The 26,355-nt window shown below is 41.0% G+C and overlaps 1 protein-coding gene across 2 annotated transcripts in view; it reads right to left on the bottom strand.

The window, feature by feature from the left end:
- Positions 1 to 25,907, bottom strand: part of KLHL13 (kelch like family member 13) — a 199,677-nt gene extending 173,770 nt beyond the window's left edge. Inside the window, exon 1 of one of the 2 annotated variants that reach the window (XM_025852763.2) lies at positions 25,523 to 25,907. The gene's annotated coding sequence lies outside the window, so the exon portion shown is untranslated. The remainder of the gene's footprint in view (positions 1 to 25,522) is intronic. The other variant, XM_025852764.2, reaches the window with a different exon arrangement.
- Positions 25,908 to 26,355: the final 448 nt, after the last annotated feature.

The following is a 26,355-nucleotide window of genomic DNA, read 5'->3' as shown; positions in this document are numbered from 1 at the left end:
CTAGTGTTCCCTCTGCTTCTGTTTTGTACCAAAATACAATATTGCATTTTAGTTTTCTAAAGAAAACATTTTTAAACAAAATGGTTTCCAAATGCTTTGGGAGGGTTCATGCCGCTTCATGTTAATCGGCTGGACTGACAAAACAGCAAGGCCTGGTGTTGCAGCTGCTACACATTCTCAGTTACTTCCGGAATTTGTATGGTTTATTGGCGTAATGTGAGAGTTTATACAATTATCTACAGTATGTCATGTCATGACTAATACATGCACATTAAATAGCACAAGCTTGCAGCTTGGGCTTACCATTTCCATTAAGAAGAAAGCCGACATATTAATTATCATGAGAACTCGTGGTGTTTCATGTTTTCACCAGAGTGAAAACTTTAGAATCCATTAAGTTCTTATTTTTTTTTTAAAGATTCTTATTTATTTGACAGAGAGAGACACAGCGAGAGAAGGAACACAAGCAGGGGGAGTAGGAGAGGGAGAAGCAGACTCCCCTCTGAGCAGGGAGCCAGATGCAGGGCTCAATCCCAGGACCCCGGGATCATGACCTGAGCCGAAGGCAGACGCCTAACGATTGAGCCACCAAGGCACCCCAAGTTCATATTTTTTAATCGGCATATTAGACCATGTGCCAGTTTCATGAGCCATTTAGCCTTCAACACAGTCCACCTACCAAATAAAACATGCAAAAATCGTTTTCATTATATTAGTCACTTAACTCAAAAAGTGCCAGTGGCCTCCCTCCGCAGCATGATATTCAAGTCCCTCCATTTTCTGACTCTATTTTCCTCCTTTTTCTCCTATTACTAAATACCATTTAACGGAACAGATCCCAACAGTCACCACCTGTACATCCCTATATGTGCACTTTTTTTTTAAGTGGGGGGGGGAGAGGGAGAGAATCTTAAGCAGGCTCCACACCCAGCACGGAGCCCTACACAGGACTCGATCTCATGACCTTGAGATCATGACCTGAGCCAAAAATCAAGAGTCAGAGGCTTAACCAACTGAGCCACCCAAGCTCCCCTTACATGTGCACTTTTATTCACACATTCCCTACACCTGGAATATCCTCTCATATCAAAATCCTTTGCAGCCATCAAGACTCACCTCAAAAACTAAGTCTGTGGTTGAACCTACCTTGACTAGTCCAGGCTTCTCTGCTCCTTGGGCACTTTTTTCTCAGTCACCTTTTTCATGTCTGTACATATCATCTATCCAATGACATTGCAAGCTCCTTGAACACAGAGGCCCTTGAGCAAGTGATTTAACTTTTTCCTCTCCATTATATTATATACCTTTTTAAAATGAGTAGAGTTGAATGAAATGATACCTAGGGCTCCTCCTTGCTCTAAAATTTTACACATCTGTTTCTCGTATCCCCTATAATGTGCATATTTTAGTCATCTGATAAATATTTCAAACTATTTGAGTTTACCAATACCTATTATAAACTTACCCAGTGCTGGCTACTGGAGAATATTCTAAGTATGGCAATTTCCAAATGGCGAAAGAGCTGCCAGCTTAATCAAACAGCCATAATCAGTAAGCTAAATGTTCATTCATTCATTTTCTCACTCAACAAACATTAGTTAAACATCAGGGCCAGGGGGCACCTGGGTGGCTCAGTGGGTTAAGTGTCTGCCTTCAGCTCAGGTCATGATCCCAGGGTCCTGGGATCGAGTCCCACATTGGGCTCTCTGCTCAGTGGGGAGCCTGCTTCTCCCTCTCCCACTCCCCCTGCTTGTGTGCTCGCTCACGCTCTGTCTCTGACAAAAAAATACAATCTTTATAAAACAAAAAAAAAACCACATCGGGGTCAGGTGTCATAGCAGACAACAAAGAGGTGACTGACTTGGCCCTTGCCCTCAAGGGACTCACAACCCAGTGGGAGACAAAGAGAAGTAAAAGCACTCATTACAATAAAGATTGCTAAAGAAAGGCACAAATGATACTATACAAATATATGAAAGAAACAACTGGCAACAGCTGTGAAGTAGAGGAGGCTCAAGGAAATGTTCCCAAGACGGGTGACAACTAAACCCCTGAAGGACAAAAAGTAGTCATCATTTCAGGAAAAGCAGCAACTACAAAAGTGTGAGGGTAAGAAAACACGGAAAGTTTGCAGAAGTGCAGTTTAGAACGCGACGTTAGGAGGGATGAGAGAGGAGCTAGAGGGACAGGCAGGAGCCAAAATCTGTCATGCAGATGACTTTGGATTCTAAACCTGAAGCAAATGAGTACCCAATATTATGAAGATAATATCTCCAGATAATTCAGAAAATTGTACATCAGAAACCGTGTATGGTAGAGACTTTGAGTTGCCCCCCCAGTACCTTTTCTTCCTTTCTAAGAAAGTAATCATCATTTTAACTGGACACATGGCTACATAGTTAAGGACCACATTTTCCAGCCTCCCTTATAGCTAGGTGTCACCATATGACTAAGGTCTGGCCAGTGGGATATGTGAGCAACCGATGTACACGTCTGTTAAGTTAATCCTTAAATGGAAGGAGTGTCTTATCTCCTGCCCCTTCTGCCATCCCTTTGGTTAGAATAAGAATGTGATAGTGAGGGGCACCTGGGTGGCTCAGTCGTTGAGCGTCTGCCTTCGGCTCAGGTCATGATGCCAGGGTCCTGGGATGAAGCCCCGCGTCAGGCTCCCTGCTTGGCAGGAAGCCTGCTTCTCCCTCTCCCTCTGCCATTTCCCCCACTTGTGCGCTCTCTCTCAAGTAAATAAATAAAATCTTTAAAAAAGAAAAAAAGAATGTGATAGTGAGTTAGAGCAGCCAGCTCAAATCACAACATGGAGGATGCTTTTTGAGGACAGCAGAACGAGAAGAACGAGCCTGCGTACCTAATAATTGAGGAGCTGCCATCCAACCCTGATGTGGGAAAGAGCAAGCTTGTTTAAGGCACTCTATTTGGGGGCCTCTGTTACAGCAGATAATGTCTATCTACATGAATATACAGTGGAATTTAAAACTAGATCTGAAGGATTCAAGAACTGCTCATACTTACAATAACACCAGACAACAGAAAAGGGGTTCTAAAAATAAATACATAATAGAGAGAGAAGGAGTCCTAGAATTCACATCTTTCAAGTTTAGTGAGCATGTATAGGTTATCAGAATGTCATTATGTTTCTTAAATTCCACATACGAGTGAGAGCATACGACGATTGTCTTTCTCTGACTTATTTCACTTGGCATAATACCCTCTTTCGTTTAGGATAATACCCTCAAAACAGAGGATCATAGGGAAAGAGAGGAAAAAATAAAACAGGATGAAATCAGAGAGCGAGACAAGCCATAGGGACTCTTAATCATAGGAAACCAACTGAGGGTTGCCGGAGGGGAGGGGGAGAGGGGGATGGCGTAACTGGGTGATGGGCATTAAGGAGGTCCCGTGATGTAATGAGCACTGGGTGTTATATAAGCCTGATGAGTCACTGACCTCAACCTCTGAAACCAATAATATATTATATGTTAATTAATTGAATTTAAAATAAAAAAAGAATGTCATTATGTTAAAACAATGCTAAGTAGTAAACACGAATAGAAGACAAAAATGGGTTGTCAACACGAATTACTTGCATAATATGGTTAGGACAGTACAGCAATAGGCTCATGTTAATTCATGGTCCTAAAATTATTATTCCAGTATTCAAAATCAGTTTTCGAAACTGACAGAAAAGTTTCCATTAACAAAGATAACACAGGAAAGGAAGTAAGAGATCTACACCTAAATTTACCAGTACCCATGCCCCTCAAACTAAGGAAATTGATATTTAAGGTTCTCAAACTAGTTAAGTAAAAGTGAGTAAGTATAATAAGTCTTCAGGAATCTCAGGTTGCCCTCTCCTACCATTCTTAACACAACAACCTACACACAGGAGCCCAAGAAGCCCTTTGGAGATACCCCGCTACGGCCAAGCCTGGACTGCCAGCATCCCATGCTGCCTTCTATGGTTGATATCCACCCCTCTCCAACCCCACCATATTGAAAATTACTGTCATGGTCAGGTTCTTAGTATCTTTCAATAATTACATATCAAGTAAACTATTCCATGTTAATGAATAAAGTTTAGAGAAGACAGCACCAGGGCTTTCTGTAAACCTATTTTGATCTGCTACAGCAAAAGTACCTAACCTTCATTTGGTTGGACTATTTTTTAAAAAGCAGTTCTGTTGGGGAGTGCCTGGGTGGCTCAGTCGGTTAAGCGTCTGCCTTCAGCTCGGGTCATGATCCCGGGGTCCGGGACTGAGCTCTGTGTCCAGCTCCCTGCTCAGCGGGGAGTGTGCTTTTCCTTCTCCCTCTGCCCCTCCCCACTCTCATTCTCGTTCTCTCTCTAATAAATCAATAAAAAAAAAAAACCTTTAAAAAGAAAAAAGTGGTTCTGGTGGGGCACCTGGGTGGCTAAGTCGGTTACATCTGACTCCTGATTTCAGCTCAGGTCATGATCTCAGGGTTGTGAGATCGAGCCCCGCATCAGGCTCCACGCTGACTTTTTTTCCTTTTTAGAGGGAGTGCAGAGGGGCAGAGGGAGAGGGAGAGAGAGCCAACTGAGCCACCCAGGCATTCCCCAACAGAACTGCTTTTTAAAAAATAGTCCAACCAAATGAAGGTTAGGTACTTTTGCTGTAGCAGATCAAAAGAGGTTTACAGAAAGCCCTGGTGCTGTCTTCTCTAAACTTTATTCATTAACATGGAATAGTTTACTTGATATGTAATTATTGAAAGATACTAAGAACCTGACCATGACAGTAATATATGAAAAACAGTGGTTCTGTTAACTAAAACTCAAAACCCAAACTAACAAAAATCTTCAGAAGCCACAGGTGTAACCAACTAGTGGAAATGTCCAACAAGTTGTTAAGACTTCAGTACGTATGGAAGTAACATTTTTCACACAGGCCGGACCGCTAGGTGCCTGTCATGTCATCCTATGGCATGGAAATTACCTATTCCTATACAAGTCCCTTGGCAGCCTGTATTTCCACTAACTGTGTTTCTCCGGTTGAAAATTAAACAATGATGGTCACAACTGTGAGCTTATAATCTCCATTAAGTTACTGGAAAGGGATACAGGGAACAACCAAGAAAGTACTTTGGACTCATAAGAATTAAACAAGGGTTAATAACTAAGGGCAGCACTTCGGCTTGATGGAGCCAGAGACCAACTGTCCTTTTCCTCCTTCCAGTTATGACTCCAAACACAGAATGCCAATGGAGACTCACTAGGCCTTCCAAGGTCTTTCTGCAGCATTTTAGAAGAACAAAGAAAATGAACAGGATACTGCAACTGCCTCTGGGAAGAAAAGTAGAATTTTGCCTTGTGTTCCCCGCTGCATCCCCAGGACATGGGTGAGAAGGTGCTCACTAATTTTTCTTGAATGAATGTACATGAAATAACTCATTTCCTCTCATCAAAGAGCGTTGCCCTATACAGGAGGGCTAATTAAAGCCAGTGAGTCTCGTTTATATGCAGAAAAAGCAGATTCATCTTTAAGACAGGTAGATGGACCTAACCCACATGCAGTCACTCAGAGATATTCTAAACGATTAAGGAGTCTACACCATTTCTGGCACTAAATTAAGCAGAAAAATCAAAGTACTGTGAAGTTTCTGAGTATACTGTAATGGTTTCATTTTTTAATATCAGTGAATGATATCTCAAGTCATAGGAAACTGATTACTCACATCACTCTAAATTCTCTTTTCTAAATGGGTGATACTTTCTCGTTGTCACAATGGCCCTCTTAAACCAGACCAGCTTGGCTTGTCTTAAATCAGCAGATTCCTGACCCCTTTCCATATCAAAATGGCTTAATAAACAAAATTAGCAATGATAAAAGCAGCATCAATATACAGACACCAAAACTCCTAAATCAAGCATTTTTTTTTTTTTTTTACACTCCACAGCATCTCATATCCTAACTCCAGGTGATGTGAACTATTAATCTCTATGACAAAGGTGTGCTTCCACCTAATTAACATAAAGGTATACTTAGTTTTCTTCCTCCAGGGACAGCAGTGCCACCTTGTCGACTTCCAACCTACCCACTAGCTACAAGATCGTGACACCATCACCACGCATGATGAACAGAGAATCCATTTAAGCAAATAAAATACATACTCAGGGAAGACAGCAGAACAGGAGGGTATTGGGCTCACCTCCCTCCCACAGACACACTGAGGCTGGAACTACATCAAACGCAACATGCTCTGAAAATGACCTGAAGACTACCAGAACAGCTCCTCCCCAGCTAGGAATATAAAGAAAAAGATCATTGAAAAGAGTAGGAAGGAGGGGGTGGGGGCACCTGGGTGGCTCAGTCGGTTAACCGTCTGCCTTTGGCTCAGGTCATGATCCCAGGGTCCTGGGATCGAGCCCCGCCGTCGGGCTCCCTGCTCCGCGGGAAGCCTGCTTCTCCCTCTGACTCTGCCTGCCACTCTGCCTACTCATGCTCTCTCTCTCCATCTCTCTGTCAAATAAATAAATAAAATCTTTCAAAAAATTAAAATAATTTTTTGAAAGATTTTATTTATAAGTAATCTAAGTAATCTCTACACCCAACCTGGGACTTGAACTTACAACCCTGAGATGAAGATTCGCACACTACACCAATTGAGCCAACCAGGGGCCCCCAATAATTACTTTAAATGTAAATGGAATAAATGCATTTATAGTCAAAAGACAAAGGGTGACTGACGGATAAAAGAAACAATACCCATCTATATAATGCCTGGAAGAGACAAAATTCAGACATAAAAACACATACAGACTCAAAGTGAAGAGGATAAAGAAAAATATTCCATGCAAATGGAACAAAAAACAAGCTGAGGTAGCAATACTTAGATTAGACAAAATACACTTTAAAACAAAGACTGCAACAAGAGACAAAGGAGGGAATTACATAATGATAAAAGGACCAATCCAACAAGGAGATAGAACAGTTGTAAATATATATGCACCCAACATAAGAGCATTGAAATATGTAAAGCACATATTAACAGACATAAGAGGTGAAATAACAGTAATACTATAATAGTGAGGGACTTAACACTCCACTTACATCAATGGATGATAATCCAGACAGAAAATCACTAAGGGAACAGTGGCAGTGAGCGACTCATTAGACCAGATGGACTAAACAGATATATACAGAACATTCCATCCAAAAATGGCAAAATACACAATCTTTTCAAATGGACATGGAACATTCTCCAAGATAGATGACATGTTAGCCAACAAAACAAGCCTTAATAAATTTTAAAAGATTAAAATCATATCCAGCATTTTTTCTGACAACAATGGTATGAAAGTAGATGTAAATTACAAGAAAAAAACCTGGAAAAAAACACAAAGATGTGGAGGCTAAACAACATGCTACTAAAACAACCAATGGTCAACCAAAAAAATCAAAGAGGAAAACAGAAAATACCTGGAGACAAATGAAAATGGAAATACAATGGTTCAAACTCTTTGAGACACAGCAAAAAAATTTCTAAGAAGGAAGTTTATAATGATACAGGCCTATATCTCAAGAAACAAGAAAAATCTCAGATAAACTATATAACCTTATACCTAAAGGAACGAGAAAATGGAGAAGAAACAAGGCCCAAAGTGAAGGGAAGGAAGTAAATAACGAAGACCAGAACAGAAATAAATGTAATACAGACTAAAAGCACAGGTGAAAAGATCAGTAAAACTAAGAGCTTAGACCTTGAAAAGATAAGCAAAATTGATAAATCCATAGGCAGACTCATCAAGAAAGAAAAGGGGACTACTCAAAGTAAGTAAAATCAGAAATGAAAGTGGGGCACCTGGGTGGCTCAGTCAGTTAAGCATCTGCCTTCGGCTCAGTCATGATCCCAGGGTCCTGGGATTGAGACCCACATCGGGCGAGCAGGGAGCCTGCTTCTCCCTCTCCCTCTGCCACGCCCCCTGCTTGTGCTCTCTCTTCCTCACTCTCTCTCTCTCAAATAAATAAATAAAATCTTTAAAAAAAATGAGAAATGAAAGAGAAGTTACAACTGATACCACAGAAACACAAAGGATTATGAGACTACTACAAAAAATTATACACCAACAAATTGGAGAAACTAGAAGAAATGGATAAAGTCCTAGGAACATACATCCTCCAAGACTAAATCAGGAAAAAAATAGAAAATCTGAATAGACCAATTAATAATAAACAAACTGAAACAAACAAACAAAAAAAAGCTCCCAACAAATAAATATCCGGGACCAGATGGCTTCATAGGTGAATTCTACCAAACATTTAAAGACTAGTTAATAGCTATCCTTCTCAAACAATTCCAGAAAACAGAAGAGGAAGGAATGCTTCCAAATTCATTCTATGAGGCCAGCATTACCCTGATACCAAAACCAGACAGAGAAACTACAAAAAAAATAAAATTACAGACCAATGTTCCTGATGAACATAGATTTAAAAAAACTTCAACAAATTTTAATCAACCTAATTAAACAATACATTAAAAGCATCATTCACCACAAGTGGGATTTATTTCAGGGATGCAAGGATGGTTCAATATCTATAAATCAATGTGATATAGCACATTAACAAAATGAAATATACAAATCATATGATCATCTCAATAGATGCAGAAAAAGCATTTGAAAAATTCAATATTCATTCAAGATAAAAACGCAACAACATGCATTTAGAGTGAACATATCTCAACTTAAAAAAGGCCATATATGACAAACCAGAAGATAAGATCATACTCAATGGTGAAAAGCTCAAAGCTTTTCTTCTGCGGTCAGGAAAAAACAGGGAATTCTACTCTTGCCACTTTTATTCAACATAGTACTGGAAGTCCTGGCTGCAGCAATCAGACAAGGAAAAAAAAAGTAACCAAAGTGGTAAGAAAGAAGGAAAATTGTCATTATTTGCAGATGACAAGATACTGTATAAAGAAAACCATAAAGACTCCACCAAAATCTATTAAACCCAATAAGTGAATTCAGTAAAGTTGCAGGATACAAAATTAATATACAGAAATCTGCTGCAGGAGTGCTTGGGGGGGCTCAGCTGGTTAAGCATCTGCCTCCGGCTCAGGTCATGATTCCAGGGTCCTGGGATCGAGCCCCACGTCGGGCTCCCTACTCAGCGGGGAGCCTGCTTCTCCCTCTCTCCCCAGCCCCGCTCATGCTCTCTCTCTCTCAAGTAAATAAAATCTTAAAAAAAAAAAAAAAGAAATCTGCTGCATTTCTATACACTAATAATGAACTAGTAGATAGAGAAATTAAGAAAACCATCCCAGGACGCCTGGGTGGCTCAGTTGGTTAAGCATGACCTGCCTTCAGCTCAGGTCATGATCCCAGGGTTCTGGGATCGAGTCCCACAGGGAGCCTGCTTCTCCCTCTGCCTCTGTCTCTCTCTCATGAATAAATACATAAAATCTTAAAAAAAGAAAAGAAAAGAAAAGAAAACCATCCCATTTACAATTGCATCCAAAAAAATAATACCTAGGGATAAATTTAATCAAGGAGGTGACAGGCGTGTACTCTGAAAACTATAAGACACTGATGAAAGAAACTGAAGACTACACAAATAAATGGAAAGATACACCATGGTCATGGACTGGAAGAATACTGTTAAAATATCCATACTATCCAAAGCAATCTACAGATTCAATGCAATCCTTATCAAAATACCAATAGTAATTTTCACAGGACTCAAATAACCCTAAAATTTGAATGGAACCACAAAAGACCTTGAATAGCCAGGGAAATCTTAAGAAAAAGAACAAAGTTGGAGGTATCAAAATAAAAATCTTCTGCAAAGCAAACAATCAACAAAACTAAAAGCTAATGTACAGAATGGAAGAAGATATTTGCAAATGACATATTTGATAAAGGGTTAGTATCCAAAATATATAAATAAAACCCAAAAAATGAATAATCCAAGTAAAAATGGGCAGAAGACATGAATAGACATCTTTCCAAAGAAGATATACAGATGGTCAACAGACACATCAAAAGATGTTCAACATCACTGATCATCAGGGAAATGCAAACCAAAACTATAATGAGATATCACCTCACACCAGTATGGAGGTTCCTCAGAAAATTAAAAATATATCTACCCTACAATGCAGTAATTGCACTACTAGTTATTTACCCAAAGAATATAAAAATACTAATTCAAAGGGATACATGGACCCCAATGTTTATAGCAGCATTATCTACAATAGCCAAATTCTGGAAACAGCCCAAGTATCCACTGACTGACGAATGGATAAAGAAGATATGGTGTATATATAATGGAAGATTACTCAGCCATAAAAAAGAATGAAATCTTTCGGGGCGCCTGGGTGGCTCAGTTGGTTAAACTGCTGCCTTCAGCTCAGGTCATGATCCCAGGGTCCTGGGATCGAGCCCCACATCGGGCTCCCTGCTCATGCAGGAAGCCTGCTTCTCCTTCTGCCTGCTGCTCCCCCTGCTTGTGCTCTCTCCCTCTCTCTCTCTCGCTATCTCTCTCTGTGTGTCAAATAAATAAATAAAATCTTTAAAAAAAGAAAAGAATGAAATCTTTCCATTTGTAACATGGACAGAGGTAGAGTGTATTATGCTAAGCAAAATAAGTCATCCAGAGAAAGACAAATACCATATGATTTCACTCATATGTGGAATTTAGGAAATGAAACAGATGAGCAAAGGGAAAAAAAGAGAGTTGGCAAACCAAGAAACAGACTCTTAACTGTAGAGAACAATGTAAGGGTTACCAGGGGGGAGGGCACTGGGGGGATGGGGGAGGTAGGTGATGGGGATTAAAGAGCGCTCTTGTGATGAGCACCAGGTATTGTATGGAAGTGTTGAACCACTACATTTTATACTTGAAAGTAATACTACACTGCATGTTAACTAACTGAAATTTAAATAAAAACTTAAAAAAAGAGAACAAAGCTGGAGGTATCACAATCCCAGATTTCAAACAGTTATACAAAGCTACAGTAATCAAAACAGAATGGTACTGACACAGAAAAAAGACATAGGACTGATATAAGAGAATAAAGAGCCCAGGAATAACCAACCCATGCTTATAAAGTCAATTAAGACAAAGGAGGAAAGCATATACAATCAAAGAAAGACAGTCGCTTCAATAAATGGTGTTGGGAGAACTGAACAGCTACATGCAAAAGAATGAAACTAGACCCTTCTTGTGCCATATACAACAACAAATTCAAAATGGACTAAAGACCTAAATGTAAGACCTGAAACCATAAATCTCCTAAACAAAAACATAGGTAGCAAACTCTTTTTCTTAAAAAGATTTTACTTATTTATTTGAGAGAGAGAGAGGGAGAGAGCATGAGTAGGGGGAGGGTCAGAGAGAGAGGGAGAGAGACAAAGACTCCCCACTGAGCACGGAGCTGACACGGGGCTCGATCCCAGGACCCTGAGATCACGACCTGAGCTGAAGTCAGACGCTTCACTGACTGAGCCACCCCGGCACCCCGGTAGCAAATTCTTGGACATTAGTTTTAGCACTGTTTTTCTGGATCAGTCTCTTCAGGCAAAGAAAACAAAAGAAAAATAAACTACTGGAACTACATCAAACTAAAAAACTTTTGAACAATGAAGGAAACCATCAACAAAATGAAAAGGCAATATACTGAATGGGTAAAGATAATTGCAAATGGTACATCCAATAAGGGGTTAATATCCAAAATACATAAAGAACCTACAACCCACACCAAAAAGAGATATAATCTGACTAAAAACAGGGGACCTGAATCGACTTTTTTCCAAAGACATACAGATGATCAACAGACACATGAAAAGATGCTCAACATCAGTATCACCAGGGAAATGCAAATCAAAACTACAATGAGATATCACCTCACAACTGTCAGAATGACGGGTATCAAAAAGACAAGAAACAACAGGTGTTAGCGAGGATGTGGAAAAAAGGGAACCCTGGTGCACTGTTGGTACAAATGCAAACCGGTGCAGCCAGTGTGGAAAACAGTATGGAGCTTCCTCAAAAAAATTAAAAATAGGGCGCCTGGGTGGCTCAGTTGGTTAAGCGACGACTGCCTTGGGCTCAGGTCATGATCCTGGAGTCCCGGGATCGAGTCCCACATCGGGCTCCCTGCTCAGTGGGGAGTCTGCTTCTCCCTCTGACCCTCTTCCCTCTCGTGCTCTCTATCTCTCATTCTCTCTCTCTCAAATAAATAAAATCTTAAAAAAAAAATTAAAAATAGAAATACCATACAATCCAGTAATTCTACCTCAGGGTATTGAACCGAAAAAACCAAAACGCTAACTCAGAAAGATATAGGCACCTCTATGTTTACTGCAGTATTGTTTACAATAGCCAAGATATGGAAACAACCTAAATATCCACTGATAGATGGATGCATAAGGATGATGTGGAGTGTGTGTGTGTGTGTGTGTGTGTGTGTGTGTGTGTGTGTGTGTTGGAATATCACTCAGCCATAAAGTGAATGAAATCTTGCCATTTGTGACAACACAGATGGACCCAGAGAGTGTTATGTTAAGTGAAGTAAGTCAGAGAAAGACCAATACCATATAATTTCACTTACACGTGGAATCTAAAAAAGCCAAAGCAAACAAACAAAAACGGAAACAGACTCACAAATACAGAGAACAATCTGGTGGTTGCCAAAGGACAGGGGTTTGGGGGGATGGGCAAAATAGGTGAAGAGAATTAAAAGGTACAAACTTCCATTTATGAATAAGCCACAGGGAGGAAAAGTACGGCATAGGGGATATAATCAATGGTATTGTAATAACTCCGTATGGTGACAGATGGGAGCTACACTTAGCTTGGTGAGCATTTCTTAATGTATATAATTGTTAAATCACTATGTTGTACACCTGGAACTAATGTTATATTGTATGTCAACTATAGTTCAGTTTAAATATATAAAAATATAAATTATATATATATATATATATTCTCACACACACACTTAACATTTACAGCAAATCATTTTGAGTGAATCAAGTCACTTTAACTTCAAATGAAACTACTTTGGCCCCTGAAAATTTCAGAAACTCAATTCAAGAATACAATAAGCACAAAAAAAACTACTGAGGAAGCATAAAATAACATTACAAAATCATTCTGAAAGAAAAAGTAGGTGAAATTAGAAGTAGGAAGAGACCAATCCAAGATTAACTCATTTAAAAAGATAGCTACGGTTTTCAAGACATCTGATTGTGTCCAAAGATTAGTTTTATTTTTATTTTTTAAAGGCTTACTTATTTATTTGAGAGACAGAAAGAAGAGAGAGAGAGCATGAGCGGGAGGCGAAAGAGGGAGAGGGAGAGAGAATCCCAAGCAGATTCTGTGCTCAGTGCAGAGCCCGACACAGGGCTCGATCTCATGACCCTGAGATCATGACCTGAGCCGAAATCAAGAGTCAGACGCTTAACCGACTGCACCACCCAGGTGCCCCCTCAAAGATTATTTTTAATAATAAAAAGTAAATAGGCACTCTTTAGCTGGAAAGTTAACATTGACTATAACTTAGCACTCTACTGGAGAACTGGAAATAGCCTGCCTTTCCTGCACCACACACAGATATCTGGTTTGGTAACTCCCACTAGACAGAAACGTTCTTGACTGTAACAACAGACTATATTTTAGTGAAGTGTGAGTAGCTGAAAAATCTTCAGTTTTCTTTTTTAAGTTCCAGTTATTCCACAATACCAGTACACAATATCACAGAATACATTTTATGGGACATTTTCCAAAACACACCATCCCAATACCATACCCTGGCCAAAAACAAGTGTTACTTTTATCTCCACCATCTAGCCATTACTAACCTATGTCAAGCATAATCTTTACAAATATTTTAAAATGCCAGTATGTACGCATAAAATTTCTCAGGTATCTCTGGCTCTGGCACACTATAGAAGCAGGTCTAGACAAGGAGGGAGCCATTCACAGTAGTGAGTTTAGCAGTTCTGTTTTTATTTTTTATTTTTTTAGCAGTCTGGTTTTTAAGTAGAGCCTGGCTTAGTTATGTAGTGCTAATATCCATATGCTTGTGATAAGTACACAATGAGCAAATCTATACCATCAATACGGATACAGAATTCAAAATCAGATAAATATATAATCCTTTCAAAGACTAGTCAATGATTGAAATGAAAATAAAAGAAGGCGTTCTGCAGCAAGTTAGAGCTACACTGCAAAGAATGGTGTTAAGATCTGAGTTTCACTGAGCAGGGATCTCAACATTTTGCTCGAAAAACAGTAGGACCAACAGACACATTACTTCCATTCCCTTCGTGGTTACATTTGTTTCAAAACACCTATTTCTCTTTTTGGGGTGATGAAAGTATTCTAAAATTGATTGTGGTAATGATTACCCAACTCTGTGAAGATACTAAAAACCACTGAATTGTACACTTTAAATTGCTCAATTGTAGGGTAGCTGAATTAGAGTTCTATAAAGTTGCTACATATTTTTAAATACATATTTGTGGGGCTATATAGTGTACACAAAAACAGAGCTATGATTGGCTGTCAATATAAAGGATTCTCAATTTGATTTACCCTTGCAATTTTTTTTCCAGTTCAAAATGAACACACACACACACACACACACATGACCCTGTGCATACACATGCAACATACATGCACACAGCTTTGGGCATTAAAATATTCAGAATGCATTCCCTGCTTTTCAAAAGTACCTTATTCAAAATAGCTTGCCAACTTTAACACCCCACTCTGATCCTTCCTCTCTAGTTATCCAGAACACTTTCTAGCATGCCTTGTTTAGCTATCATGCTCTTATATAATGTCCCCTGTCAGAGACAGAACAAAAAGGAAGCATTGTGGTTAAAAAAACACAGACTCTAAAACCAGGTTGCACAGATTTTAATGCTAGCTCTTCTACTCATTAGGTGTGCAACCTTGGGAAGTTAGCTAACTTCTCTGTGCCTCAGTTTTCTCGTCTGTAAAATGGGGATAATGAAATCACTACCTCATAGCATTGTTACATGGTTTAAATGTGTTCATGCGTATAAAGGATTTTACGATGGTGCCATACTCACGGTGGGTGCTATGATAACTTAGTAATTACTGATTGGTTATTAATATTAGTACTGGCTGGGACGCCTGGGTGGCTCAGTTGGTTAAGCATCTGCTTTCGGCTCATGTCATGATCCCAGGTGGCTGGGATCGAGTCCCGCATCAGGCTCCTAGCTCAGCGGTGAGTCTGCTTCTCCTTCTGCCTCTCTCCCTGCTTGTGCTCGCTCTTTCTCTCTCTCTCTCTAATAAATAAATAAAATCTTTCCAAAAAAGTATTAGTATTGACTGATACCAGGTAGCTTCATGTTCTTTCTTGCCCCTGCTAGACTGCAGGATATTTCAGGGCAGTGGATATATTTTCTTCCTCCAAGTAGAATGCTTTACATATAATTACTTAACAAATGCTTGATCATGAATGTTTAGATAAAACACCTCTATGATGCCAAAAGTGCTTAGAAAATTTTCTAATAAACCCAAAATTCACTTTGCTAAATGCCAAATTGCGCATTCTCCACTGCTGAAATTCTGGTTTCACCCTGTCAACTGAAAGACAAGAAACATGAAAAATCTGGGGTGCCTAGGTGACGCAGTCAGTTAGGCCTCTGACTCTTGGCTTCAGCTCAGGTTGTGATCTCAGGGTCCTGAGATCAACCCCACGTCAGGCTCCCCACTCAGCGCAGGGTCTTCTTGGGACTCTCTCTGCCTCTGTCCCTCCCTGCCTGCGCTCTCTCTTTCTTTCTCTCTCTCTCTCAAAATAAATAAGTAAATCTTTAAGGAAAAAAAAGAAAGAAACATGAAAGAATCCTTTGGGTAACAAGTCTTTTACATTATTATTGAAAAAGCACTTCGTTAAAAACCAAGGGCCCTACATTCTGCTCCTAGGTCCATCTCAGGCGATGTGATCTTCTGCAAGTCATTCAACCTCATTGTGCATACACCATTGAAGTAAAGAAAATAAGAATAATTAACCATGCTTCAAAAGAAAGTTGTTCTGTAAGTAAATGGCATTATCCTTAACATTTGAGCTTATTACCTAAGGACAGAATAAGTCTAATTTTTCTAAAGATACTTCTGAATGTTGTCTTTCCATGTTCAAATACGAAGCTGATCATGACGACTATCAATGCAGGTAACTCTGCTAATACATAATATATCTCATTAGTATGGTGAGCTAGGCTTTTCAAGTATGTGAATGTACATTATCCTAATAACCATCACAAAATATACAGTGAATATACAGTTACTTGAGCAATGTGTCTCCTGGTTCGTTCCCTTCTGTATACCAATGGCATTCCATAACCAAGTCAGCTACCCAAGGATCAACTGTCTCACCATCTGTATGACATTGGAAACGAAGAACACTGGAACAGGGAAATGCAGGAACACTACCTTCATGCACTTCCAACCCAAAAGGTTACACCAGCCTTACACCAGCAGAAGGTACTCTCAATAATCTACTTAGACTTATCCATTTGTTTATCAAAACTGCTACTGAACTTTTATTATCTCTAAGGTTTTATTTGATTTGTTGCCAGAGTAACTATAACAAAAGCTTAAGATAACCATCACAATTCAAAATCTATAGAAGACATTATTCAAACAGAATCACTCCTCCTCCCGGCGGCTTAACGGTTATATTTCAATATTTTCTTCTGTGAGGACCTCAAATCTGGAATAGAGATAAATGAAGAAAATATATGACCTCTTTGAGCATCAGAACACCAAAAAATTTTCGTTTCAAAGTCAACATTGTTTATTGTATACATTTTCCTGCGTCTCCCTTTCCCTTCGAAATGAAGATTAAACTTTTAAATCCTATTAAGCTAAACACTATCATATTTAAATATATATTGGGTCAATCATATTAAAAAACTGACAGTTTCCTTGCATTCAATGTGATACCATCTTTGAATAAGTAATAAACCAAGCACTTACCATAAACTTTCTTGTCCGCCAGAAAACTAGTGTTACTTCTAAGCAGTCAGTTCACTATTTAAGAGATACATGTTCAAAACAATATCATTCCCGCTGGGATTAAGGCAATATAAAGGAAAGACACAATTTTCCCTTACATTTCTGGTTCATATATAAGTGGCAAAGCTCCTACAGTATGCCACAAGTTTTAGCTAGTTAAGCCATTAAATCTATTACGAGTCAATAATAAGAATATCTACCATGTAGCTTGAATTATGCTTAGGACTTTATATGCATTAGTTCATATAATCCTTAAAACCACCAGATGAGACTGTTTACAGAGGAGGCAAACAAGGCTCAGAGAGGTGAAGGGAATTGCCCCAAACCACACTGGCAACAAGACGCAGAGTCGGAATTTGAACCCAAGCCTGTGAGTCCAGGGCCCAAGATCTTTTTTTTTTTTTTTTTTGACAGACAGAGAGAGACAGCAAGAGCAGGAACACAAGCAGGGAGAGTGGGAAAGGGAGAAGCAGGCTTCCCGAGGAGCAGGGAGCCCGATGCAGGGCTCGATCCCAGGACCCTGGGATCATGACCTGAGCCAAAGGCAGATGCTTACCGACTGAGCCACCCAGGCGCCCCCTCCAGGTCCCAAGATCTTAACCACTGATTTCTACTGCCTTCCCACTGAGAAATATTCAACAGTAGAACAGAAAACAGTGCTGACATGAAGTTCTTTAGAAAAGTATGGCCATTTTCATAAAATGGAACCAAGAAGCAAAACTCTACAACTCTATTATCCCCTTTTACTGAAAAGACTGTAAAATGTAAAAACACTTGACACACAGAATATAATGACCATCCCTTAATCACCCCTCTATACCCATGTCCTGATGAGCTCTGGGCAGTAACACAACAATACAACAATGGCAGGCCCTGAGAACTGTGTCTGGAGTGGGGCGACAACAATGAAAGTCGGACAGCAACAATCAAAATCAGTTGAGAGATTTAGCGTTTGACTTAACTCCGGTTACTTTCACTCCTTTTCTTCACTTGCCTTTCTCTTCTTCATCTTTCTCATTCAGAGCAAATCAAATCATTTGCTTGGTAACAGGCATTCCTCCAATGCACTGCTCACCCCTTTTCAAAAACGTCTAAAACTCTAGAAAGCTTTTGTTACCCTCAAAGCACACGAACCTTGACAACTTTCCTCTACTATTACACATTTTGGTAGCCAGCAATTAACAAAGCAATCTGTAGCCTGTATGTGTTATAAATGAAAGCTGCTTTAAAGTTAGCAGGAGTTAACTTCAATCAGTGAGAGAGGCAAGTGCTCATGGGATGGGACAATGCTGTGACCCCATCAATTGTGTTGCTTTAAGTTCATGGTCATTGTGTTCTAACAGCCTGTCTTCTGAAGACCAGTCCCTTGGCAGGCTCTTCACTATCAATCTTAGCTATTTCCCACCAATATTAAGAACTCTGTTAGGACTCAACACATTTTAAGATTTAGACCGTTATCAAACAACCAGCGTGTTCTCTTGAACGAAAAAAAATTAGGCAACATGATGGAAAAATTTAATGTTTATTACCGTTCTTGAAGGTCACCATGAAAATTTAAGGCTATGAAAATGTCCAGGCATTTGACTAAAGGAACAGACTCAGCATTTTGTGGCCTCAGTGCTTTTCAAAGGGTCACCCCAGGGTTACCAGAGCTGACCTTGGGCAAGCAGAGACTTTCTTTGAAGTACTGGGTTTTACCTCAAATTTTCATGTGAATGTTGCACTCTAAAGCACAAGGTATAAGAATCTGTTTAAATATTATTAGTTTTAATCAGCTACCAGTGAATGTTCTCCTAAATCTTTGTGGAAAACAGATTCCTCAAGAATACACAAGCTAGGGGCAACTGGGTGGCTCAGTCGGTAAGCGTCTGCCTTCAGCTCAGGTCATGATCCCTGGGTCCTAGGATCGAGCCCCGCATCGGGCTCCCTGCTCGGTGGGGAGCCTGCCTCTCCCTCTCCCCACTCCCCCTGCTTGTGTTCCCTCTCTCGCTGTGTCTCTCTCTGTCAAATAAATAAATAAAATCTTTAAAAAAAAAAAAAAAGAATACACAAGCTAGTTTACTCTGTAGCTCCCACAGCACACTATCACATCCCCACCCTGCTCACCAGTATACCCAGTGTACTCCAGTTTGAGGAAAAGAGCACTGAGCAGAGATTCTATTTGCTTAAACTAGTGCAATGCCTAGACTGTAATAGGTACTTAATACATATCTGTTGAATGAACTGGCAGAATGGTTTCAAGAACTAATTTTCCACTGCAAAAAAAAAATTCCCGAAAAATCTTTTTAGACATACAATTACTCCCAAGCCCACAAAGGCAAAAGGGCAAGGAAACTGTATCAGTTATGATTTACAAATATTGATAAGAACAATAAAAATCATATTGTACTTAATTTAGTTAGAAAGGAAAGGTTGCCAGGATGTCATATAGGGATGATATATTTCAGGGGGTGGGGAGCAGTTAAGGTATTAAAAACCAACTCCATATATTGGACACGAAGACGAGTTTTCAATTGCCTATTGTGTTTTCATGTGTACATTTTTAATATTAATGATCTCAAACTTACAAAGTAAAAGAAAGAACTGTAATGGACAACCATGTTCCCATGTAACCGTGCATGGTACTGGACCACTAAAAGCCAGGAACTATGCCTCATTTGTTTTGTACCCTTCTCCTGTTTTTAGTACTGATTTCCATATACATGAGTTCAATAAATATTTAGCAACTGCAAAGTATAAGTGTCTAATCATATTAAATGAATTCTTCTTAACTCAGTCCTCCCCTCTCCCCCGATGAAAAGACTCACCCTAAAGAAGCATGCTTTGGTTTAAATAACAAAAGCAAAACAAAAAATAAGTATTCCTAATGGCACTCGATGAGAGAGTATTGAGAGACCTAGTTCTTGGCTCATTTCAATCACACGACCCATATCTGTTTTCCTATGATAAAATGAGGCTCATAGAGCCAGCCCTCTATTCAGAGTGGTTACATGAATAAATCAACATGTATTTACATGGTAACCAGTATGAGAAAGGTATTGGGAAGAAGACAGTTGTATATTTACCTCTCTAATCTCCACCACCAAGGGCAACAACTTCTTATGTGCAAGGCGCTGATTTAAGCACTTTACCGTGATGTATACAATCCCTTATCTGAAAACCTTGGTGTCAGATGTGTTTCCAAATTCAGAAATGTCCGGGTTTTTGGAGAGGCAATAACTTGCATATACGATATATTATGTAATACCCCAATAGGGTCTGAGGCATTACCCCATAAACATACTACTAATTCTACAGCAAAACCAAATAAAGATTAACATTAAATAGAATAAAGACTATAAATACCCTCATATCAGTTCAAGTCAGATTTTGCCACCACCTGAGTATGGCACTTACCAAACAAAATTTCTTTCGGTTGTCAGAGCTTCTGAATTTTAACAATTGCAAACATCAACTTGTAGACTTAGGTGACTCATTTAATCCTTACAAGTACCCTAAGAGGGAATTTCTATTATCCTTACCTTACAGATGAGAAATACGAGGTACAGAGAGGTTAACCAACATGCCCAGTGTCCCCCAGCTAGTAAGTCTCCTAGCCAACACTGGAACACAAACAGCCTAACCCCAGAGCTTGTGCTCATTAACAACTGTACTCCAGGCAGGCCCTCTCAGAAACTGCTTGAGAACACTTGACAAATATGTGAAAAGTAAAACAGCATGAAGCGATTTAAGTATCCAAAACAATAACAGGAGAAACATCACAAGGCAGTGTCTATTCATTATTCAACAACTATTTATAGAGGGCATAGCAAATGCCAGGTGCTCAGGATACAATGGATGAGTGAACCAGACAAATCCAGGTCGCCTTCATGAAGTCAGAGACCCGTGGGGGAGGTAGCCAGGCATCAAATCAACATAATTATGTGACATGTGGCAAGTGTGTGACTACCACTCACCTCCAGAGGAGGAGATTGGGTCAGGGGGTCTGGTGTAAAATAGGACAAGGGATCTGAACTGTTCCATGACAAACGTTGGGATTTGCAATGACAGAAAAGAAAGGAGATGGCTTTTCAAAGAGATGATGGCATGGCATCCATCCAACGAGCAGTTACCATGTACCTACTCTAGGCCAGGAATGAAACGAAGCAGAAAAGTTCCAAACTGGAGAAAATCAGTTTAAATCAACATAGGATTCATGTAAGAGAATAATAAAGACATGGAGGACAGTAGGCTTGGCTCAAACCATGAAGAATCCTTGAGTGCTAAAAGGAGTAGGAAGTAGACTCTGTGGGAGTTGCTGAAGATTATTTCGCAGGTTATTGCCCTATAACATTAGGATTTACCCCTATGGGGGTGCCTGGGTGGCTCAGATGGTTAAGCATCTGCCTTCGGCTCAAGTCATGAGCCCAGGGTCCTGGGATCGAGCCCCACATCGGGCTCCCTGCTCCGCGGGAAGCCTGCTTCTCCCTCTCCCACTCCTCCTGCTTGCGTTCTCTCTCTGGCTGTCTCTCTCTCTCTCTGTCAAATAAATAAAATCTTAAAAAAAAAAAAAACTTAAGGAAAAAAAAAAAGATTTACCCCTATGGAATGTCAATGACCATCTGAATTCCTATTTGGGGCCAACCAGACCTCAAAGCTGGATTGCTTTTGAGCAAGAGCTCAGGGCACAAAATAAATACCAAATCTAAATTCATGTAAGCCTCAAGGAATAGAGTAACCCTAATCTGTCAAAGAATGGCAATTGGAAAACTCTGAAGAGGGGCGCCTAGCTGGCTCAGTCGGAAAAGCATGCGACGCTTGATCTTGGGGTCATGAGTTCAAGCCCCACATTGGGTGTAAGGATTACTTAAATAAAAACATTTTTAAAATCTTAAAAAAAAAAAAAAACCTCTGGAGAAGGCAACAGGTAAAGGAAAATGGGAAACTCCCCTGAAAAATCTCACGTGCCATTTCTAAAACCGAAATATTCTTTCACATTCAAATGAAACTTCCAGTCTTCCAAAGGAAACATATTTCTATGAGAAAATAAAACACCATTCTTTGAAAAACAAATTCTTAGGCTTAACAATGGTCTGATTTTTAATAAAGCTGGTGACAACTTACCTCAGGGCACAGGTGACATAACTCTGGAAAGTAAACTGCTTTTCAACACATTCACCTCAGAGTTCCCAGTTCCCTATCCCCTTATCTACACAGAGTGGAAGAACTGAATTACTTATTTAGTTAGCATACATATCAAAGAAAGCTTTTCATCCTCAGGTCTTAATGTAAACAACTGAGTAGCTAGACAACCTCTGCAAAACACATTTTTATTTATTTCCACTGAGTAATTTTTTTTTTTTTTCTAGCCAGTAACCTTCCACAGAAAAGTAGTTCATAAAGATTCTGCCCTGGCTTCCCCTTGTTCTGAGAATCAAACCCAAATTCTTCCTCAGAATTTCCAGGCCCTATATTATTATCCGACTCCCTTCAGGCTCTGGAACACCTTTAACAACTCCCCCCACCCATGTCACTGGGGCTGGCCATCCTGGCTTGCTTTCTGTTCCTCAAACACCCTGCTGTCTGTTTGCCTGCCTCAAGGCCTTGGCTCTTCTTACTTGTCCCTCTGCCCTTCACAAGGTAGGTTTATTCTCTCTTCTCTTTCAGGTCTCCGTTCAAAGGTCACCTTCGCTGCTAAGAGGCCTTTCCTGACCATCCTTGCCAAATAAGCCCTTCTCAGGTCTCCATATCACATTTCGTTACTTATTTCCTTCATTGTTCTTCCTACAATCTGTGAGGATCTTCTTCACTTGTTTACTGGTTTGTTGTCTCTATCCTTTGGTGGACTATAGCCTCTGGGAGACTCCACAAGGGCAAGGATCATGCCTTGTAGTAATACAGGACCTCGTGCCTAATAGAGGGCTTTGGCAAATGGAAGGTGCTCAACAGATTTTGTCAAATAAATTACTAAATGAATGAACAATATATTTAAAAGCTGATTGATATGAACGTCAGTAACTTGAAAAAAGCTTTTTTTTCCCCCCTCTAATTTTGAGATGGCTTCTCTAGGGCTGTTCATTTTTCCATAATCTTTCTACATTTTCTGAAATCTGATGATGCCTGGCAAATTGTTGAGTTATTTCACAGCAGTAAAAATAGATCCGTTTCAAGCACTGGATTTAAGAAAAAATACTTTGAGGAGGTTGTAGTAGTTTATTAAACATCCAAATCAATTTGAAAACTGCTTAGTCTCATTTCACTACTGCAAGTCAAATGACATGAAGAAAATTAATGTAAAATGTAAAGAAAATGAGAAAGACAATTCATTAGCAAACTGCAGTTAAGTTTAGTGACATCAGAAACACCCAGTCTGATAACCTCTAGGTCTTCCGAGTGGGTTTATCAAATACATGTTGAAAAGATTCAGAGCAAAATGCTCAGGATGAACTCATAACCAACTTTATTTTTTTTTTCTGGCAAACAAATAGTTCATATTGGTGGCAATCTTAACTTAGACTTAGTATCAATAATAATCACAAAAGGAAAAAAAGTAACAGAATGACACAAATTGTTTTCCTTGAAACAATTTGCAAGTTAGTATGTCTTTCCAGAATGGGTTGCCAAGAAAATCACACATTTAGGTTGGCCCTATTACTATAAATCCTCTTTCCCTACTCTATTCCATTTTTTTTTTAATAAAACTAAAGTGAAGTCAGGAATTTACCAAACAAATGAGGGAAACTACAGATCATCCGCAATCCATCTAACTAAACTGATAATCAATAGCCATTATTACTGTTCTCCTAAAAACTGCTTTCCTCAGAACCTCAACTTCAAACTCTATAGAGTCACACCACACTTTTCAAAGTGTGCTTATGAAAGTGCAGATTTTAAAACCAGGGGAAATTGAGGCTCTTATTCACCTATTTTCTAAATACATCACCGGATGCTGCAGCAGAAACTTAACATTCCTTGTCTCACTGCCAACACAATTGCTACCAGGACAGTGAAGTTTAGCCCTTACCTTCATTCCCAACTCAGTTTCTTCTGAGATTACTGCCCATTAATGCACATCATGTCAATGGCAACACCTGATCACATATCCAGCCGACAATGCTATCATTCTAAGTATAAGGATAGTAATAAAAACTTGCAATTCAAGGAGCTACTATTTTTAAGTGTAAAATGTCATAACTGCTTGGTTGATCATTTCACTTTTCTCCCTTTTCAAATCTGAGCACTAGATACAGCCCATTTCCAAAAAAACACAGCCACGAACGTCAGCATGTGCTAATTCACTGTATCTGCCTCCACTTTCAGCCTCTCCATTCAATTTTCTTCACACACTAATTTCAGCATTGAAGTGAGTAAATGAGCCTCAGTATGGGAGCGACTGGACATCGCTGAGAAAGTAAGTGGTACTGTGTGAAATTGACTTAAGCAAACTAATCTCCAGTCCACAGCAAAGTAGTCTCTTTTGTAACTCCGTGCTTTGTAAATGCTGCTTCTTGAGGGTTTATGCAAATAGGAGATGTACACTAAGAAACTCTGGCTTCTTTAAAAAAAAAAAAAAATTTAAGGCAGGTGCCCTCTCAACAAACGCAGTTTGAAACCCCGGATTTTCTCAGTTCCCATGCAGTGTGCTTAGTAAACAGCCTACGCTAACTTGAGTGACTATCCCAAACCCCTAGAATTCTTTCTGAGTACAATAAAAGATGAACATTCCAGTTTGCAGATGGAGAAATGGAAGCAGGCATCCAAAGTCTCTCTCTCTCTCTCTCTCTCTCTCTCTCTCAGGCCTGCTCAGCAGTGGAGGAAGAATCAGATTTAGGGCCATGTGCTACGATTGCGTACAAACACACAAACATATATAACATACATTTCAAGTGGCTGTGGTTCTTGGACTAAGTTATTGAAACCTAGAAAGAAACTTTTGAGTTCCTTAGCTAATATACACTAGAAGATCATTCCCATCAATTTCAGTAAGCCGTCGGCTAGACAGCAAGCTTCCAAGAAAATCATTAGTCAACTGTGATTAAACCAAAGAAGCCAAGACATTCAGAGATGAAGACGTCCAGAGAGGAGTTAAAAGCTTCGAAGAAGAAGAGTGTGCTCCTGCCTCGGGAGCCAGCAGCGAAGCCTCGCAAGTTAGAAGATTCCGAGGGAGGGATGGGCTGGGAGGCACAAAGCCGAAACTGTTAGAGGGCAAGAGACAGTGGGGCTGGGGCGAGCAGAGGGACCCCAGACCATCAGGGCAGCGACAGCGAAGCCCGGACAAGAAGATCTTGGAGGGATAACAAAGAAGCAAAGGAAAACTGGGGTCTGTTGGGGGGGGGGGTTGCTGAAAGAACCCAGGCGTCTGGCTGAGCCTCCGAGTCCGGGAGGTCAGGATGAGAAGGTGCAGGGATGAGCGCGCACCCGCACGCGAGAGAAAAAAGAAGGGGGGGGGGGCGTGCAAAGAGCCCAGCTGGTTCCCTGTCCCTCTGCCCCCGGTGCAGATCGCAACTCCTTACCGCGCACCGCCTCGCCGCGCCGGGTCCGGGAAGCGGGGAGGTGGCTGATGGAGCCCCTGCGACTTCAGGACCCTGCCTCACGTTGTTTGCCGCGTCCCCGCGTCCCGCCGCCCGTCAGCCCGCTGCCGCGCTCCGAGGGCCAAAGAGCGAGTCGCGCGGCGCAGCCGGGGCTCCCTCCGGCTTGCGAGACACCGGCCCCGCACCTCCGCACCCCCTTGCTCGCCCTGGTCGCTTCGCCCTCGCGCAGGCGGAGAGCACGGACCCTAACCCGAACGCCGCTCCACTTATTTTCGAAAGTGCCCGTTCCAGGCTTCCCCGGAATGCCAGCTGAGCTGCGGCGGCCGCAGCGGCAGAGCCTCCGCCTGACCTCACCGGGGGAGGGGAGGGGAGGGGAGGGGAGGGGGCGGGGGGGAGCGGGAGGGGGCGGGAGCCCAGTTAAGGAGGGGAGGGGGGCGGGGGGAGCGAGCGCGCGGGCGGGGGAAACATGGCGGCGGGGGTGGCCCTGGCGGCGCCTGCGCGGGACGCGGGAGGCGGGGGGCGGGGTGGGGGGGGTGGGAGAGCTGGGGCCCGGACGGTGTGTAGGGTCCGAGCAGAACTCCTCCCCCACGGCCGGTGCGCGGCGCGGGTGGGCCCGGCCGGCCAAGTGGCCCTCACGCCTCCGAAAGCGGGACTCTCGCGTTTGAGCCCACATGGCCTCTCGTGCCCAGGAGGCAGGAGAGGTGAAAACCGTCAAATATCCAGGGCCGGCAGCGCGCCCGGCCCGGGTTGGCCGCTCCAAGGAGGAGGCCGGCCGTAGTCTCGGCCCCTCAGATTCACGGAGGGGCCCGGGCACC

The sequence above is a fragment of the Callorhinus ursinus genome, unplaced genomic scaffold, assembly GCF_003265705.2.
Source record: "Callorhinus ursinus isolate GAN/ISIS: 27379988/994484 unplaced genomic scaffold, GSC_fseal_2.0 scaffold33, whole genome shotgun sequence".
NCBI classification, from domain to species: domain Eukaryota; kingdom Metazoa; phylum Chordata; class Mammalia; order Carnivora; family Otariidae; genus Callorhinus; species Callorhinus ursinus.
The sequence above is the reverse complement of the archived record's forward strand: the minus strand, read 5'-3'. Positions and strand labels throughout refer to the sequence as shown.